Here is a 20,541-nt window from a genome sequence, read left to right as displayed (position 1 = left end):
GCGCGGTGTGTTCTGTCAATGCGAAGTGACACTTGTGGGATGAGTGCAGAGAACAGGTTGGTTGTCGCTTCTTTCAAGTTGACGATTGGATCGGAGAGACCTCGAATGTGCATGTTTGCTGTCCTGCTCCTGTTTTCGAGGTCCTCGCATTTTGACTCAAAGGCCTCCCCCTTGTGGATAGTCTGTGGCGTAGTCAGCAGGGGCTGTGCAGTCTGCTTGTCGTCCGCACTTTATTGCTTAAGACAAAGTTAGGAGCCAGCTGTTAATCTTTATTTTGTGAATTGGTGGACCAATCCTCCTGTGTCTCTGTGCCACAAAACCTTTACTTTTATAAGTTTGAGGCTGTCATGCCATAACCAACCACAAGGTGGCAGCAGAGAGTTAGTGAAAACAGTCTTAAACTGGTGGCCATAAATCAGATGGCCAGCTCTGTATTGGTTGTAGCTATGGCAGTGGATGTTGTGGAGGGCGCTGCAGAGTTCACACGTGGGGGATCTGGGTCCCCTGATCCATGTCCCCTCTGATGTCTGGAGGTATAGGGAGCCCGGCACCGCAGCACCTGCTGCTGGATACTGTGCTGCAGGGGGATGCGGCTGGCGGAGACCGTTCAGGACAAGCAGCTGGAGATCTTCAGAGAGGAGGGTGGCCGGAGAGCCCAGCACTGCTGTATCCCGCAAGTGGTGAATTGCTATGATTCTCCGCTCATGGACGTTGGGCTGCACTTTCCATAGTTAAGTCTGTGGAAAGCGTTTACTGCCCCCGCAGGCTCACTGTCAGCAGATTCAAATGCCGCCTGATGTGTGCCTCTGTCCGGAGTCCTGGAGGCCATGAGCGGGTGATCACTCATTTAGAAATCACCAATGAACGAACAGTGCACGATGGCCACGCTTTTAGACGCAATGGTTATCGCTCGAAAGATGGCTTTTAAACTAATTTAGAGTGATAATCGTTGTCTAAGTGGCCTTAAGATATCCCAACAGCCCAGGTAAAGAAGCAAATAGCCAGCAGACTTATCTTAACAGACGCAGGAAGGAGCCGCTGACTTCACCAGAAACTCCTTTAAACTTTGTTTCCAATGGGTTCTTTCACATGAGCAATGTTTTTTAACGAGATTTTGTAGCACATGAACGAGATTTTGTAGCCCATGTGGGTACAGCCTAAAACTTAAGTCTTAATTTGCGTGTAAAAGAGCCTCCGGGAGCTGTTTGTAGAGCACCGCATGTGTTCTGAGCTTTGCACACAGTTCCATTGTTCTCACGTGGGCTGTCAGCAGAATACAATGTAATCTCCGACTTCCATGCAGAACACAGTGTGCGGTCCCTGTTATCTCTCTCCAGCTGAAGGATGGATTTTAAGCTTACGTTAACCCCTTAATAACATGGCCTATTTAGGGCTTAAGGGCGCAACGATTTTTTTGGGATTTGCATCTCCACTTTTCAGGAGCCATAACTTTTATTTTTCCGTCGATGCGGCCATATAAGAGCTTGTTTTTTGCGTGGCGAACTGTAGTTTTTATTGGTACCATTTTTGGGTGCATATAATGTATTGTAAAACGTTTATTTTTTTTTTTTTAGAGTAGAGCGAGAAAACGCATCAATTCTGCCATTGTTTTTTTTTTTTAACAGCTTCAATCAAAGATCATGAATGACACAATACATTTTTCTGAGGGTCGGTGCGATTACAATGATACCAAAAACATAATTTTTTAGGTTTTTCCACTTTGGCACAATAAAAACACTTATATTTTGGAAATTATGATTATTTTTACGTCGTTGCATTCAAAGCCGCATGACTTTTTTTTTGTATTTTTCCATGGTCGGAGCTCTGTGAGGCCTTTGTTTGTTTTTTTTGTCACGAACTGTAGCTTTTATTTTTACCATTTTCGGGTACATATGGCTTTTTGATTGCTTTTTTTTTTTTTTTTTTACACTGTTTAGGCCCCTGAAGGGGACCAGATACATAGCAGTTATGATCACTATGCTAAGGCATTGCAAGACTTATGTACTGGTTATAGCGATCATAGGCAATGGCAAAGCAGGACGCCTAAAGCTGGCGTTCTGTTGCCGAACACAGGGGCATAAGCGCGATTTGGTCGCGCAAATATATATTATTGTACATGTGTATATGTACTGCACAAAAACGTATTATTTTTTTTAACATTGCAGTCCGTGGGGTATGTATTGAAATGTTTTTGAAAGTATTTGAAAGTACTGAACTACTTTGACAGTTGGTATTATGGCAGGAAAATCTTCGGGGCTTGCTGCGCTGAATATGCTGTAAAAACCCCGGAAGATTTCAGATGGCAGCTCGGTGCTCTGCACATTTCAGCACTAGAGCTGTCCACGGAAATCTTCCAGGGTTTAACTGCATGGTCAGTGCAGCAAGCACCGGAGATTTTCCGGGCATGCCACTAAAGGGGTTAAATTATATTGAGTAGTATTGTACTGGAACTGAATGAGATGTATTTTAGGTGGGTGCTGAAAATCTAGTCCTGCCTATTACTGTATTTTGTGATCTAGGCCGGCTTCATATGACCGAATTTCAGTTGTGGAATCCACAATCGTCACCCACGTGAATGATATGCGGCATTCCATGCCTATTGAAGAGAGAGAACTTTCTCTTGCTCTATTATTCTGTATATCATACACAGCACCTGAAGGGCTGTATATGAACCTTAGTCCATTTGCAGGCATTGGTATTTGAAAAAAAGTCACACTTTGCATGTTTGTGATGTCAGAATCCTGGGCAAGCGCAGTGCCAATAACAGCCTGTACGCGAATAGGCTGCGATGCTACAACACTGCCGCTTATACCCGTGTGAATGAGCCCTTATTGGGATATGGACGTGCTGGAGTGATCTGTATTTATGGCACGAACACTATTGTCCTTGAGAACGGCCCATTTGAGTTGAAATGTTGCATTGGTAAATGGATCCATTGTTGGCGCGCTGCAAGGACTTCTCTTAGATTTTGGGTTGATGACCGTGGGACCGGTCTAGTAGGGCTGCACCATGCTGATTTCTCTCCTTGTGCTGCTTTCTATTACAATATTCACTTTGTATTTGTATTATTGTACTTGGAAGGGGGAGGATGCTAGTTCAGCGACAAAACACATTGTATGAAAACAAGTCTAGGAACGCCTGGTATCTGCTGTCTTTATTTTACCGGGGTCTAATGGTGCGTTTAGACTCAACGATTATCATTGAAACAAATGAAAATGAACAATAATTGTTCAGCCTAAACGCAGCCAACAACTACCTGGAATCAGGAGGTTCTCTTACGTCATTCAGATCAGCCGGCATAATCATCATCTCATGAGGCTTCATACATCAATGGACAATATAAATAACATGCTGGTCTGGTGACTCCCTAACATCAATTTAAGGAACATAAAACTCTCACATCCCTTATCAGCGGACTAATTAAGTATTTACTCCTCTGCTCAGCCTGTTCTGGTATTGTTTTAAGTGCTAATGAGTCACATCATGACTGTGCCTTTTTATATGTGTGTATATGTATATATAATGTAGTGTGTGTGTGTGTATAATATATTATATGCTTCACCTGAGGAGGATGTAAGGAGAATGTATATGTTTGCCAAGGAGAAGACAATCCCAGATCTCTTGTAGAAGTCTGGGCCCTTAAGAGAAATACGAGGAGCTGATAAGTCTTTGGCTTTGTGTTCTTTTTTTGTTTCCATGGTAACGCGTGTTACATCACATGAAAGCCTTATGTGTCTAATATATGTGTTTGTAGCTTATGGCAACAGTGATCTAGGCCGCAGGAAAGCAAAATGGCGGAGTCTAAGGCGATATTCACAGCCAATGAGAGCAGAGGAGTGATAAAACTCTTGTTTCTGCAAGGAACGTCCACGGCGGATATTCATGGTGATATGTCATAGACATCGGGGGATCAATGCCCTTCATATTCTACAGTTATGAACTGGGTGCCACTTCAGCCCCAATGATGAGGAACGTCCTGGACTACGAGAGAGGTTGTTCTTCCGGAGATCGTCGATGCTGCGCACAACCTCATACTGGAGAATCGGCCAATTTTACCTCTGAAGTCAGCACCCCATCTTTCAAAAAAGTTAATTTTTTTCATAAGTTCTGGGTGCACCCCAAAGAGTTCTAGAGTTCCCAATTAATGTTAAAAATAGTTCTAGCAAATTAAGCAAAAAAATCAACAAATATATCTCTGGGGTGCTAACTAGAGATGAGCGAACGTACTCGTCCGAGCTTGATACTCGTTCGAGTATTAGCGTGTTCGAGATGCTCGTTACTAGAGGCGAGCACCACGCGATGTTCGAGTTACTTTCACTTTCACCTGCCACTGAGATCCAACCCCGCTCTGAGGACACAGGCACTACCGTCTCCTGGCCTGCACCCACACCCTCACCTCCGCTGTGCTCGGCCCCATCCACCAATGTCTCTCAGCGCAGCGTCCAGCCGTCGATAGCGCAACTGTTTGAGCGCAAGCGCAAGTACGCCGCCACGCACCCGCACGCTCAAGCGTTAAACATGCACATAGCCAAATTTATCAGCCTGGAGATGCTGCCGTATAGGGTTGTGGAAACGGAGGCTTTCAAAGGTATGATGGCGGCGGCGGCCCCCCGCGCTACTCAGTTCCCAGTCGCCACTACTTTTCCCGATGTGCCGTCCCAGCCCTGCACGACCACGTCTCCCGCAACATTGTACGCGCCCTCACCAACGCGGTTACTGCCAAGGTCCACTTAACAACGGAGACGTGGACAAGCACAGGCGGCCAGGGCCACTATATCTCCCTGACGGCACATTGGGTGAATTTAGTGGAGGCTGGGACAGAGTCAGAGCCTGGGACCGCTCACGTCCTACCCACCCCCAGAATTGCGGGCCCCAGCTCGGTGGTGGTATCTGCAGCGGTGTATGCTTCCTCCACTAAACCACCCTCCTCCTCCTCCTACGCAACCTCTGTCTCGCAATCAAGATGTGTCAGCAGCAGCACGTCGCCAGCAATCGGTGTCGCGCGTCGTGGCAGCACAGCGGTGGGCAAGCGTCAGCAGGCCGTGCTGAAACTACTCAGCTTAGGAGAGAAGAGGCACACGGCCCACGAACTGCTGCAGGGTCTGACAGAGCAGACCGACCGCTGGCTTGCGCCGCTGAGCCTCCAACCAGGCATGGTCGTGTGTGACAACGGCCGTAACCTGGTGGCGGCTCTGCAGCTTGGCAGCCTCACGCACGTGCCAGGCCTGGCCCACGTCTTTAATTTGGTGGTTCAGCGCTTTCTGAAAAGCTACCCACGCTTGTCAGACCTGCTCAGAAAGGTGCGCCGGCTCTGCGCACATTTCCGCAAGTCCCACACGGACGCTGCCACCCTGCGCACCCTGCAACATCGGTTTAATCTGCCAGTGCACCGACTGCTGTGCGACGTGCCCACACGGTGGAACTCTACGCTCCACATGTTGGCCAGGCTCTATGAGCAGCGTAGAGCTATAGTGGAATACCAACTCCAACATGGGCGGCGCAGTGGGAGTCAGCCTCTACAATTCTTTACAGAAGAGTGGGCCTGGTTGGCAAACATCTGCCAGGTCCTTGGAAACTTTGAGGAGTCTACCCAGATGGTGAGCGGCGATCATTAGCGTCACCATTCCTCTGCTATGCCTCTTGAGAAGTTCCCTGCAAAGCATAAAGGCAGACGCTTTGCGCTCGGAAACGGAGGTGGGGGAAGACAGTATGTTGCTGGATAGTCAGAGCACCCTCATGTCTATATCTCAGCGCGTTGAGGAGGGGGAAGAGACAGCTCGGCCCACTGCTGAGGGTACCCATGCTGCTTGCCTGTCATCCTTTCAGCGTGTATGGCCGGAGGAGGATCCTGAAAGTGATCTTCCTAGTGAGGACAGCCATGTGTTGCGTACAGGAACCCTGGCACACATGGCTGACTTCATGTTAGGATGCCGTTCTCATGACCCTCGCGTTACACGCATTCTGGCCACTATGGATTACTGGGTGTACACACTGCTCGACCCACGGTATAAGGAGAACCTTTCCACTCTCATACCCGAAGAGGAAAGGGGTTCGAGAATGATGCTATACCACAGGACCCTGGCGGACAAGCTGATGGTAAAATTCCCATCCGACAGCGCTAGTGGCAGAAGGCGCAGTTCCGAGGGCCAGGTATCAGGGGAGGCGCGGAGATCAGGCAGCATGTACAGCACAGGCAATGGAACACTCTCTAAGGCCTTTGACAGCTTTCTGGCTCCCCAGCAAGACTGTGTCACCACTCCCCAGTCAAGGCTGAGTCGGCGGGAGTACGTAGCCGATCGCACAACCGTCCTCCGTGACGCCTCTGCCCCCTACAACTACTGGGTGTCGAAGCTGGACACGTGGCCTGAACTCGCGCTGTATGCCCTGGAGGTGCTTGCTTGTCCTGCGGCTAGCGTCTTGTCAGAGACGGTGTTTAGTGCGGCTGGGGGAATCATCACGGATAAGCGTACCCGCCTGTCAACCGACAGTGCCGACAGGCTTACACTCATCAAGATGAACAAAGCCTGGATTTCCCCAGACTTCTCTTCTCCACCAGCGGACAGCAGCGATACCTAAACAATACGTAGGCTGCACCCGCGGATGGAAGCTACGTTCTCTCTCACCATCCAAAACGGGGACATTTCTGCTTCATCAATCTGTGTATAATATTCCTTCTCCTCCTCCTGCTCCTCCTCCTGAAACCTGACGTAATCACGCCGAACGGGCAATTTTTCTTAGGCCCACAAGGCTCACTCATATAATTTTTGTAAACAATTTTTAGACGTTTCAATGCTCATTAAAGCGTTGAAACTTTCACCTCCACCAATTTTTATTTTAACTGGGCTGCCTCCAGGCCTAGTTACAAATTAAGCCACATTAACCAAAGCGATTAATGGGTTTCACCTGCCCTCTTGGCTGGGCATGGGCAATTTTTATGACGTACATTAGTACTGTTGGTACACCAATTTTTGGGGGCCCTCGTCTACAGTGTAATCCAATTAATTTTTTGCCCACCTGCATTAAAGCTGACGTTACATCAGCTGTGCTGGGCACTGCAATGGGGTATATTTATGTACCGCCGGTGGGTTCCAGGGAGCCACCCATGCTGTGGGTCCACACGGAGTTGTAACTGCATGTGTCTACTTCTAAAGAACCCCAGTCTGACTGGGGCATGCAGTGTGGGCCGAAGCCCACCTGCATTAAACATGACATTACCTCAGCTGTGATGGGCAATGCAATGGGATATATTTATGTACCGCCGGTGGCTTCCTGGCACCCACCCATGCTGTCGGTCCACACGGAGTTGTAACTGCATATGTCCACTTCTAAAGAACCCCAGTCTGACTGGGGCATGCAGTGTGGGCCGAAGCCCACCTGCATTTAATCAGACGTTACCTCAGCTGTGATGGGCACTGCAATGGGATACATTTATGTACAGCCGGTGGGTTCCAGGGAGCCACCCATGCTGTGGGTGCACACGGAATTCCCATTGCGGAGTTGTACCTGCCTGTGACTATTTATAAAAAAACGCGGTCTGACTGGGGCATGCAGACCCCTTGACAGAATGAATAGTGTGTGGCACATAGGTTCCCCATTGCTATGCCCACGTGTGCAGCTCCTGATAGTGGTGGCACCGGATTATATTTCTCATTGCTTCTGTACAGCATTGTGGGTCTTTTAAAGAGGGTCGCTGCCTAGCCGTGCCAACCCTCTACATTGTGTGCCTGCGGTTCCTCCTCATGGCAGACGCACTTATAAATAGACATGAGGGTGGTGTGGCATGAGTGCAGCTGAAGGCTGCGCAGGGACACTTTGGTGTGCGCTGTGGACACTGCGTCGTGCGGGGCGGGGGGGGGGGGGGTTGGTCAGCATGTAACCCAGGAGAAGTGGCAGCGGAGTGTCATGCAGGCAGTGATTGTGCTTTGTTGGAGGTAGTGTGGTGCTTATCCAAGGTATGCATTGCTAATGAGGGCTTTTCAGAAGTAAAAGTTGTTGGGAGGGGGGGGGCCCACTCTTGTCGGTATTGTGGCTTAATAGTGGGACCTGTGAACTTGAGATGCAGCCCAACATGTAGCCCCTCGCCTGCCCTATCCGATGCTGTGTCGTTCCCATCACTTTCTTGAATTGCCCAGATTTTCACAAATGGAAACCTTAGCGAGCATCGGCGAAATACAAAAATGCTCGGGTCGCCCATTGACTTCAATGGGGTTCGTTACGCGAAACGATCCCTCGAGCATCGCGAAAATTTCGTCCCGAGTAACGAGCACCCGAGCATTTTGGTGCTCGCTCATCTCTAGTGCTAACTTCCAAAAATGATATTACTAAATCAGCGAGAACTTTGTAAATATGGTTTCTAGAGCTTTGAGCATTAAGAGTTTTTTCTTCAGAACTCTTTAGGTGCTACCCAGAACTCTTATAAAATCGCGGAATTTCCTAAAAAATTATTTACACATAATAACTTTATAATTAAATTAGTTATTAGTTACCCTTTTAAGGTGTAAAGGCCCATTTACACCAGCAGAAGATCGCTCAAATGACAGTTTGAGTGACAGCTTTGAGCGATCATTTTGCATAAAGTATTAAGTGGCTACTCAGCTACTTAAATACCAATTATGTATGCAAATAAAGCCTTAGCTGAAAGCAGTGATAGTCCGAGGGCTCTCATCTGCACTCAGATCCTTTGTTTTCCATAGGGAAACGATGCTATAAGCACTCCCCGTGGAGAACTGCTGATAAGACTGAAGGACGGTTTTTAGGTTGGACTGAATTTAAGGATCAGCTAACAGTGCCTGCAAAACGCACGATGGGCCCACATTTTCACGCACCGATTATCGCTTAAACAGTTGCAGATTACCTTTTTTTTTGTTTTTTGTCTTTTTTTTAAAGCGATCATCAGCTGGTGTAAATGGGCCTTAACTATAACATACAAAAAAAGCGTTATTTCATTAGGAAAGTATTCAAGGGAGGGGGTCTGGAGGGCTATCTTATCTTCTGTTTTACCCAGTACCCCTTGCTGATATATAGAAATGGTTACATTTAACCTCTTCACTACTTATACTAGCAGGATGCTAAATCTTTCTAGTCCACAATCTAATAGCAAAAGCAGTTAACGGATATATTGATCTACAATTGTCTTAACAGAAGAACCCTGAATAGGTTCACAAGCTCACTATAACATCATGTCTATATATTGGCCATTAAAAGGTGTGGGGGTCACCGTTACTACGGAGGCCACTGTGGGGGTCACCGTTACTACTACGGAGGCCACTGGGGGTCACCGTTACTACTACGGAGGCCACTGTAGGGGTCACCGTTACAACTACGGAGGCTACTGTGGGGGTCACCGTTACAACTACGGAGGCTACTGTGGGGGTCACCGTTACAACTACGGAGGCTACTGTGGGGGTCACCGTTACAACTACGGAGGCTACTGTGGGGGTCACCGTTACAACTACGGAGGCTACTGTGGGGGTCACCGTTACTACTACGGAGGCCACTGTGGGGGTCACCGTTACTACTACGGAGGCCACTGTTGGGGTCACCGTTACTACTACGGAGGCCACTGTGGGGGTCACCGTTACTACTACGGAGGCCACTGTGGGGGTCACCGTTACAACTACGGAGGCCACTGTGGGGGTCACCGTTACAACTACGGAGGCCACTGTGGGGGTCACCGTTACAACTACGGAGTCCACTGTGGGGGTCACCGTTACTACTACCGAGGCCACTGTGGGGGTCATCGTTACTACTACGGAGGAGAAGAGGAGGAGGAAAAGGGAGGGGGTGCTGCTGCGGGTGCACACACATTTCCTCCCGCAGCAGCGCCAAGAAGAGGAGCAGCGGCACTCTGGAGACCAGGAAGAGGGTAAGTATATCAGTTTCATGGGGGCTCTACTACTACAGTGAGGGTTACTGTTACTAATAGTGTCCCTTATATCGACCGCAGTAGTAAAAGTGTCCCTTATGTCAGTCCCAGTATTAATAGTATTTGCACTGAGGACACTGTGGAGGACACTATTACTACTGAGGACACTGTGGGGGACACTATTACTACTGAGGGCTACTGTGGGGGACGCTATTACTTCTTAAGACCACTGTGAGGGACAATATTAGTACTCAGGGCTATTGTAGGGGACAACTTTACTACTGAGGCCACTGTGGGGGGACACTGTTACTACTACTGAGGGCCACTGTGGGGGACACTGTTACTACTACTGAGGGCCACTGTGGTGGTCACTGTTACTACTACTGAGGCCACTGTGGGGGGTCACTGTTACTACTACTGAGGCCACTGGGGGGTGACTGTTACTACTACTGAGGCCACTGTGGGGGGATACTGTTACTACTACTGAGGCCACTGTGGGGGATACTGTTACTACTACTAGGGCCACTGTGGGGGGTCACTGTTACTACTACTAGGGCCACTGGGGGGTCACCGTTACTACTACCGAGGCCACTGTGGGGGTCACTGTTACTACTACGGAGGCCACTGTGGGGGTCACTGTTACTACTACGGAGGCCACTGTGGGGGTCACTGTTACTACTACGGAGGCCACTGTGGGGGGTCACCGTTACTACTACGGAGGCCACTGTGGGGGGTCACCGTTACTACTACGGAGGCCACTGTGGGGGGTCACCGTTACTACTTCGGAGGCCACTGTGGGGGTCACCGTTACTACTACGGAGGCCACTGGGGGGTCACCGTTACTACTACGGAGGCCACTGTGGGGGTCACTGTTACTACTACGGAGGCCACTGTGGGGGTCACTGTTACTACTACGGAGGCCACTGTGGGGGGTCACCGTTACTACTACGGAGGCCACTGTGGGGGGTCACCGTTACTACTACGGAGGCCACTGTGGGGGGTCACCGTTACTACTTCGGAGGCCACTGTGGGGGTCACCGTTACTACTACGGAGGCCACTGTGGGGGTCACCGTTACTACTACGGAGGCCACTGTGGGGTCACCGTTACTACTACGGAGGCCACTGTGGGGTCACCGTTACTACTACGGAGGCCACTGTGGGGGTCACCGTTACTACTACGGAGGCCACTGTGGGGGTCACCGTTACTACTACTAAAGGCCCTGTGGGGGGGACACTGTTACTACTGAGGCCACTGTGGGGGGGGACACTGTTACTGAGGCCACTGTGGGGGGGGACACTGTTACTGAGGCCACTGTGGGGGGGGACACTGTTACTAAGGCCACTGTGGGGGACACTGTTACTACTGAGGCCACTGTGGGGGACACTGTTACTACTGAGGCCACTGTGGGGGAACACTGTTACTACTACTGAGGGCCACTGTGGGGGACACTGTTACTACCGAGGCCACTAAGGTGGTCACCGTTACTGAGGCCACTGTGGGGGTCACTGTTACTACTACCGAGGCCACTGTGGGGGTCACTGTTACTATTACCGAGGCCAGTGTGGTGGTCACTGTTACTACTACCGAGGCCACTGTGGTGGTCACCGTTACTACCGAGGCCACTGTGGTGGTCACTGTTACTACCGAGGCCACTGTGGTGGTCACTGTTACTACTACTAAGGGCCCATGTGGGGGACACTGTTGCTACTACTAAGGACCACTGTGGGGGACACTGTTGCTACTACTTGTGGCCACTGTTGCTACTACTAGGGGCCACTGTGGGGGACACTGTTACTACTACTGAGGCCACTGTGGTGGTCACTGTTACTACTACTGAGGCCACTGTGGGTGGTCACTGTTACTACTACTGAGGCCACTGTGGGGGGTCACTGTTACTACTACTGAGGCCACTGTGGGGGGTCACTGTTACTACTACTGAGGCCACTGTGGGGGGTCACTGTTACTACTACTGAGGCCACTGTGGGGGGTCACTGTTACTACTACTGAGGCCACTATGAGGGACTCTATCGCTATTGGGGCTACTGTGGAGGACCCTATTACTACTGAGGGCCACTCTGTACATGGCAGCATAAATTAAGCTTACTTACGGTATGTTTACACATGGCAGAAATGCGGCGGAATGTCCACAGCAGAAATTTCCACGGCAAATTCTGCAGCATTTCTGCATAAAAAAAGTCAAAATCTGTACCATTGGTGCGGAATTTGACTAAAATTCAGCCGCATATCCACAGCTGATTGTATGCTATGCGGCATTCGCCCCCACCTTCTCCCCCCCCCCCCCCCACCTTCTCCAAAGGCTTCTCACAGTCAACCCTCCGCCGCGTAAGTCGATAGGACTTTCTAATGTTAAAAACGCATTGGTCAAAAATCGCACATTTGTGCGTTGTGATGCAATAAAAAGGAGGCTCCATAGGGAAACGGGAGATAAAAAATTGCAGAAAGATAGAGCGTGCCGCTATTTGTTTTCTTGCAACATCGCATGAGTGAAAACATCGTAGATGCGACGGTTACAATACTCCCTCCCTTTTTACTCACCATGTGAAGGTGTCCTGACAGGAGAGGAAACTGAAGTGCAGACCAGAGGTTTGCCCACATATTGACCCCCATGGTTCCATCCGGCTTCTCATCCCGGAGCAGTTTTCTGTGTAGAAGGCTGATAGCGAGGACTGGGTTTGCGCTCTTGGATTCAGCTCTATGTGGAAAAACCGCTAGGATAAAAGTGTGGAAAGTTAACCCACTGTGTGCTGCTGCCCTGGTGGTGCAGTTACTATGTGAGATGGAGATAGCGGTCTCTGCCTCACATATTGCCCCTTGTTACCATCCTGCTTTCCCTCCTTATGTAGTTCTCTGCATAGTAGATGGATAGCAGGGATCAAATGTAGTTCTGGGCCGAGGAACACAATGTGAAAGAAGCATGAGCTGCAGCTAGACCAAGTGAATACGGTGCGAACTGTGCCAAGCTCCTATGGTATTGTCTTGTGGGCCAAGCTCATATTCTACATACTCCTATGATATTGTGTTATGGGCCAAGCTCGTATTCTACACACTCCTATAATATTGTGTTGTGGGTGAAGCTCGTATTCTACACACTCCTATGATATTGTGTTATAGGCCAAGCTCGTATTCTACACACTCCTATGATATTGTGTTGTGGGCCAAGCTCGTATTCTACATACCCCAAAGATGTAGTGTTATAGGCCAAGCTCGTATTCTACACACTCCTATGATATTGTGTTGTGGGCCAAGCACATATTCTACACACTCCTATGATATTGTGTTGTGGGCCAAGCTCATGTTCTACATACTCCTATAATATTGTGTTATAGGCCAAGCTCATATTCTACATACTCCTATGATATTGTGTTGTTGGCCAAGCTCGTATTCTACACACTCCTATGATATTGTGTTATAGGCCAAGCTCATATTCTACATACTCCTATGATATTGTGTTATAGGCCAAGCTCATGCTCTACATAATCCTATAATATTGTGTTGTGGGCCAAGCTCATATTCTACATACTCCTATGATATTGTGTTGTGGGCCAAGCTCATGGTCTACATAATCCTATAATATTGTGTTGTTGGCCAAGCTTGTATTCTACACACTCCTATGATATTGTGTTATAGGCCAAGCTCATGTTCTACATACTCCTATGATACTGTGTTATGGGCCAAGCTCGTATTCTCCACACTCCTATGATATTGTGTTGTGGGCCAAGCTCATGTTCTACATACTCCTATAATACTGTGTTATGGGCCAAGCTCGTATTCTTCACACTCCTATGATAGTGTTGTGGGCCAAGCTCATGTTCTACATACTCCTATGATACTGTGTTATGGGCCAAGCTCATATTCTACACACTCCTATGATATTGTGTTATAGGCCAAGCTCATGTTTTACATACTCCTATAATATTGTGTTATAGGCCAAGCTCATATTCTACACACTCCTATGATATTGTGTTGTGGGCCAAGCTCGTATTCTACATACTCCTAGGATATTGTGTTGTGGGCCAAGCTCATGTTTTACATACTCCTATAATATTGTGTTATAGGCCAAGCTCATATTCTACATAATCCTATGATATTGTGTTGTTGGCCAAGCTCGTATTCTACACACTCCTATGATATTGTGTTATAGGCCAAGCTCATATTCTACATTCTCCTATGATATTGTGTTGTTGGCCAAGCTCGTATTCTACACACTCCTATGATAGTGTCATAGGCCAAGCTCATATTCTACATACTCCTATGATATTGTGTCATAGGCCAAGCTCATATTCTACATACTCCTATGATATTGTGTTATAGGCCAAGCTCATGCTCTACATAATCCTATAATATTGTGTTGTTGGCCAAGCTCATGCTCTACATTCTCCTATGATATTGTGTTGTTGGCCAAGCTCATATTCTACACACTCCTATGATATTGTGTTATAGGCCAAGCTCATGCTCTACATAATCCTATAATATTGTGTTGTTGGCCAAGCTCGTATTCTACACACTCCTATGATATTGTGTTGTGGGCCAAGCTCATATTCTATACACTCCTATGATATTGTGTTATAGGCCAAGCTCATATTCTACACACTCCTATGATACTGTGTTATGGGCCAAGCTCGTATTCTTCACACTCCTATGATAGTGTTGTGGGCCAAGCTCATGTTCTACATACTCCTATGATACTGTGTTATGGGCCAAGCTCGTATTCTACACACTGCTATGATATTGTGTTATAAGCCAAGCTCATGTTTTACATACTCCTATAATATTGTGTTGTGGGCCAAGCTCATATTCTACATACTCCTATGATATTGTGTTGTGGGCCAAGCTCGTATTCTACATACTCCTATGATATTGTGTTGTGGGCCAAGCTCGTATTCTACATACTCCTATGATATTGTGTTGTGGGCCAAGCTCATATTCTACATACTCCTATGATATTGTGTTGTGGGCCAAGCTCATATTCTACACACTCCTATGATATTGTGTTGGGGGCCAAGCTCATATTCTACACACTCCTATGATATTGTGTTGTGGGCCAAGCTCGTGTTCTACACAATCCTATGATATTGTGTTATAGGCCAAGCTCGTGTTTTACACAATCCTATGATATTGTGTTATAGGCCAAGCTCATATTCTACACAATCCTATGATATTGTGTTATAGGCCAAGCTCATGTTCTACATACTCCTATAATATTGTGTTGTGGGCCAAGCTCATATTCTACACACTCCTATGATATTGTGTTGTGGGCCAAGCTCAGGTTCTACATACTCCTATGATACTGTTATGGGCCAAGCTCGTATTCTACACACTCCTATGATATTAAGAAATAGGTCAGGGATACGCCAGGTGAATAATGTAATATTATAAAACCAATCGGTGTAAACTCCCCTGGTGCCTGACGGGGAAATCAGCCTGATAAACCCCGGCGGCACCGATGTCCAGAGAGGCTTTGAACAAGTTCTTTTAATCCCACATCCGCGGCAAGACGGAGAGCAGCAAAAAGGAATTCAGCAAACAAGCACCTGCGGGTGCTTAATAAACCGCAATATGAAAAAGAAAAAAAGCTGCTTTTGCGCTCGTCGGGATAAAAGGCGAAGGTTGTAAATATAATTAAATTTATTTACATAAATAAGCGACGCGTTTCGGCGAATGCAATCGCCTTTTTCAAGCTCCAAAATAAACATACATAGAAGTACAACATAGCAGGTATTTATATAGTCTACTCACATGCTTCCATAAGCTTTCAAAGCAGCGATCAAGGTTACTCCAAGGAGAGAAACCGAAGGCGTAGGGAACGCCCCTCCCGTCCCACAATTACGTCACTTGTAGTGTCAAATAGTACTTCATCACATAGAACGCTTTGTGCGTTCCATATATTCATTAGTGAAACTTTATGAAAACAACCGCAAACACAGTACGGTCCGATTCAAATTCAACCTACCACACTCAATTATAGTGTATTATTATTACTATATATGTTCTAGGGTTTAAAAAACATTCTCATTGTGCATCAATATTCTCATTACTTATAGAATACAATTTATAATGTGTATATATATATAAACTATATTTTTGTATAATCAATAAGTATAATTAATTAATTCTTATAAAGACCCTACGGAAAAAAGATGTAGTAAAAATGTATAATTATTAATTTGTTAGATAATAAAAATGCTAAATCTTTTCTAACAATTCATTCAGACCGAAGGGGATTCATGTGTTGAGGCGGTATATCCAAAACATTTCTTTTTTTCTCAATGAGATAATTGATTTTGTCTCGTTCCTTTCTAACGCTGTAACTCTCATTAAGGACGAGTCCCCATTATGGAAATCATTGAAATGTTTGGATAAACTATGTATCTGTAAATTATTTTTTATATATTGTCGGTGATACTTGAGTTCACACGGGCACTCTACTAAATATATAATTTGTGTGGAGCTGCGCGTAAGATGTTGGGAAATGGCAATTTTTATTTTATTATGATCTATATATTTAAAAAAAAATAAAAAATTAAAAAATTAATTGAAAATTGTTTTTATAAACAATTTTTTTTTTAAATTTTAAAAATCTAGGAGAATTTTTAAAAAATATTGGCTTACAGTATTGAATGACCCTTTTTTAACGGATCAATTAGATAAAAACGCTTTGTTAATATTTAGAAAAAATACATCAATACAAAATTTAATAGCACCCTCCGACCCGGAGAAGAAAAAGAAAAAACTAAAAGCTATAGATTCTGAAAAATTGGGAAATTATAAATGCATGCGTAATAAATGTAAATGCTGTTTAGTTATTTCACACAAGAAAACTTATATAGATCATAATAAAATAAAAATTGCCATTTCCCAACATCTTACGCGCAGCTCCACACAAATTATATATTTAGTAGAGTGCCCGTGTGAACTCAAGTATCACCGACAATATATAAAAAATAGTTTACGGATACATAGTTTATCCAAACAGTTCAATGATTTCCATAATGGGGACTCGTCCTTAATGAGAGTTACAGCGTTAGAAAGGATCGAGACAAAATCAATTATCTCATTGAGAAAAAAAGAAATGTTTTGGATATACCGCCTCAACACATGAATCCCCTTCGGTCTGAATGAATTGTTAGAAAAGATTTAGCATTTTTATTATCTAACAAATTAATAATTATACATTTTTACTACATCTTTTTTCCGTAGGGTCTTTATAAGAATTAATTAATTATACTTATTGATTATACAAAAATATAGTTTATATATATATACACATTATAAATTGTATTCTATAAGTAATGAGAATATTGATGCACAATGAGAATGTTTTTTAAACCCTAGAACATATATAGTAATAATAATACACTATAATTGAGTGTGGTAGGTTGAATTTGAATCGGACCGTACTGTGTTTGCGGTTGTTTTCATAAAGTTTCACTAATGAATATATGGAACGCACAAAGCGTTCCATGTGATGAAGTACTATTTGACACTACAAGTGACGTAATTGTGGGACGGGAGGGGCGTTCCCTACGCCTTCGGTTTCTCTCCTTGGAGTAACCTTGATTGCTGCTTTGAAAGCTTATGGAAGCATGTGAGTAGACTATATAAATACCTGCTATGTTGTACTTGTATGTATGTTGATTTTGGAGCTTGAAAAAGGCGATTGCATTCGCCGAAACGCGTCGCTTATTTATGTAAATAAATTTAATTATATTTACAACCTTCGCCTTTTATCCCAACGAGCGCAAAAGCAGCTTTTTTTCTTTTTATTATTACTCCTATGATATTGTGTTATGAGCCAAGCTCGTATTCTACACACTCCTATGATATCGTGTTATAGGCCAAGCTCGTATTCTACACACTCCTATGATATCGTGTTATAGGCCAAGCTCGTATTCTACACACTCCTATGATATCGTGTTATAGGCCAAGCTCATGCTCGACACACTCCTATGATATCGTGTTATAGGCCAAGCTCATATTCTACATACTCCTATGATATTGTGTTGTGGGCCAAGCTCATGCTCTACATACTCCTATGATATTGTGTTGTGGGCCAAGCTCATGTTCTACATACTCCTATGATATTGTGTTGTGGGCCAAGCTCGTATTCTTCACACTCCTATGATATTGTGTTGTGGGCCAAGCTCATATTCTACACACTCCTATGATATTGTGTTATAGGCCAAGCTAATATTCTACATACTCCTATGATATTGTGTTGTTGGCCAAGCTCGTATTCTACACACTCCTATGATATTGTGTTATAGGCCAAGCTCATATTCTACATACTCCTATGATATTTTATTGTTGGCCAAGCTCATATTCTACACACTCCTATATATTGTGTTATAGGCCAAGCTCATGCTCTGCATAATCCTATAATATTGTGTTGTTGGCCAAGCTCGTATTCTACACACTCCTATGATATTGTGTTATAGGCCAAGCTCATGCTCTACATACTCCTATGATATTGTGTTATGGGCCAAGCTCATATTCTACATACTCCTATGATATTGTGTTGTGGGCCAAGCTCATATTCTACACACTCCTATGATACTGTTTTATAGGCCAAGCTCATACTCTACACACTCCTATGATATTGTGTTGTGGGCCAAGCTCATGTTCTACACACTCCTATGATATTGTTTTGTGGGCCAAGCTCATGTTCTACATACTCCTATGATATTGTGTTGTGGGCCAAGCTCATGTTCTACATACTCCTATGATATTGTGTTGTGGGCCAAGCTCGTATTCTACACACTCCTATGATATTGTGTTGTTGGCCAAGCTCGTATTCTACACACTCCTATGATATTGTGTTGTGGGCCAAGCTCACGTTCTACATACTCCTATGATATTGTGTTATAGGCCAAGCTCGTATTCTACACACTCCTATGATATTGTGTTGTTGGCCAAGCTCGTATTCTACACACTCCTATGATATTGTGTTGTGGGCCAAGCTCGTATTCTACACACACCTATGATATTGTGTTGTGGGCCAAGCTCACGTTCTACATACTCCTATGATATTGTGTTATAGGCCAAGCTCGTATTCTACACACTCCTATGATATTGTGTTGTGGGCCAAGCTCGTATTCTACACACTCCTATGATATTGTGTTGTTGGCCAAGCTCGTATTCTACACACTCCTATGATATTGTGTTGTGAGCCAAGCTCGTATTCTACACACACCTATGATATTGTGTTGTGGGCCAAGCTCGTATTCTACACACTCCTATGATATTGTGTTGTGAGCCAAGCTCGTATTCTACACACACCTATGATATTGTGTTGTGGGCCAAGCTCATGCTCTACATACTCCTATGATATTGTGTTGTGGGTGAAGCTCGTGTCTTTTTTCCGCCTTCTCTTTGCTGCATGCTCAGTGCTTATGTTTGGCATATACATCAGTTGAGGCCATGTGATATTGGACCGCTGTTAGTGCAGACAGAGCTGTCCACTTTGCTGTGGCTTGGGTTAGTATTGCACGTGCGGTTGCCCTCAAGTTCAATGGGAGTCGTGCCTGTAGTGCCAATCCAGGCTGCTGTAATGTGGACAACGCTGTCTGCTCCCATCCATACTGACTGCTTGCCTGGGGAACAGCTGACCGGCAGGATCCTGGACAACAGACCCTGCTGACCAACTGTTGATGACCTGTCCTGGTAAATCCCTCTGTGTGCCCAGGCTGGCCTCCAGAGGCTGTATCTACTGTAAGGCCGTATTCACACGGAGACTACTCTCATCTGACAGCACATGTGCACCCCGTCTGTGTGCCGTCTGATGTGCAGAGCGTTACATATTTGCCTGTCCTAATCCGGTCCAGAGCAGGCCATGGCTTTTGTTTTAACGAACTCAGACTATTGTTTCAAGTAAAAAGAGTTGTGAGTGAAGCCATTGAATGAGTGCATTCCTCTGTGAGTTCTGTCCAACTAGATTTAAAACTATTTAGAGAACATCCAAAACGACTCGTTAAAGATGTATCTAACCCTGTAGCATTGATCCCCTCATAACCCCCTCCAGCAGTTTAGGACGAGCTCTGCTTCTTACAGGGAAAGGGCGTTAAAGTAGAACAGGCTCTCTGCGTCTAGAACTGTGACCTGCTGTAGCTGCTGTCCTGTTAGGGCTGATGACGTGCTTTTGGGGTCCTCCTAAAGCCAAGATTCTCGTTGGTCACTCTTATAGAACCACAATTACAGCTGCTTGAAGTGGAGTCAGGAATACTGAATTTACAGATGTCTGCATCAGCGCAGAGAAGGAAGCGTCAACCCGCAGCAGAGATCTGGGATTCCTCTGTACATCTCCCTGCCCCTGGGGAGGCTTGACATCAATTTCTGGTCATCATCATCCTCACATCATCACTAAGAGTGCATATTTGCTCTCTGATTGTCACATATGGGTTTTCCCCCAGAAAATGAGTGAAATAATGAGGACTTGTTCATTAAGTACTCCTCTACACGGTTTAACCCTGCAGATGCTGCAGTCATTGCTGACCGTGGCATCTAAATGTTTTTACAGGAAAAAATCCAAAACCTGTTTTCTTGTACACACTTTAAAGATTGAAAAAACGACCCATAATTGCTATAGCCCCACCATAACAACCTGCGATATAAAATACATTATCTAGCACAGTAAATGTTATTTTTGTTACTTATTAA

The 20,541-nt window shown here is 45.6% G+C and overlaps 1 protein-coding gene across 1 annotated transcript in view; it reads left to right on the top strand.

The window, feature by feature from the left end:
- TMEM132A (transmembrane protein 132A) overlaps positions 1–20,541 on the top strand; it is a 79,795-nt gene that overhangs the window by 21,905 nt on the left and 37,349 nt on the right. The window lies entirely within an intron of this gene.

Source organism: Eleutherodactylus coqui, chromosome 13 (genome assembly GCF_035609145.1).
Source record: "Eleutherodactylus coqui strain aEleCoq1 chromosome 13, aEleCoq1.hap1, whole genome shotgun sequence".
In the NCBI taxonomy this organism is placed as follows: Eukaryota; Metazoa; Chordata; class Amphibia; order Anura; family Eleutherodactylidae; genus Eleutherodactylus; species Eleutherodactylus coqui.
The sequence above is the reverse complement of the archived record's forward strand: the minus strand, read 5'-3'. Positions and strand labels throughout refer to the sequence as shown.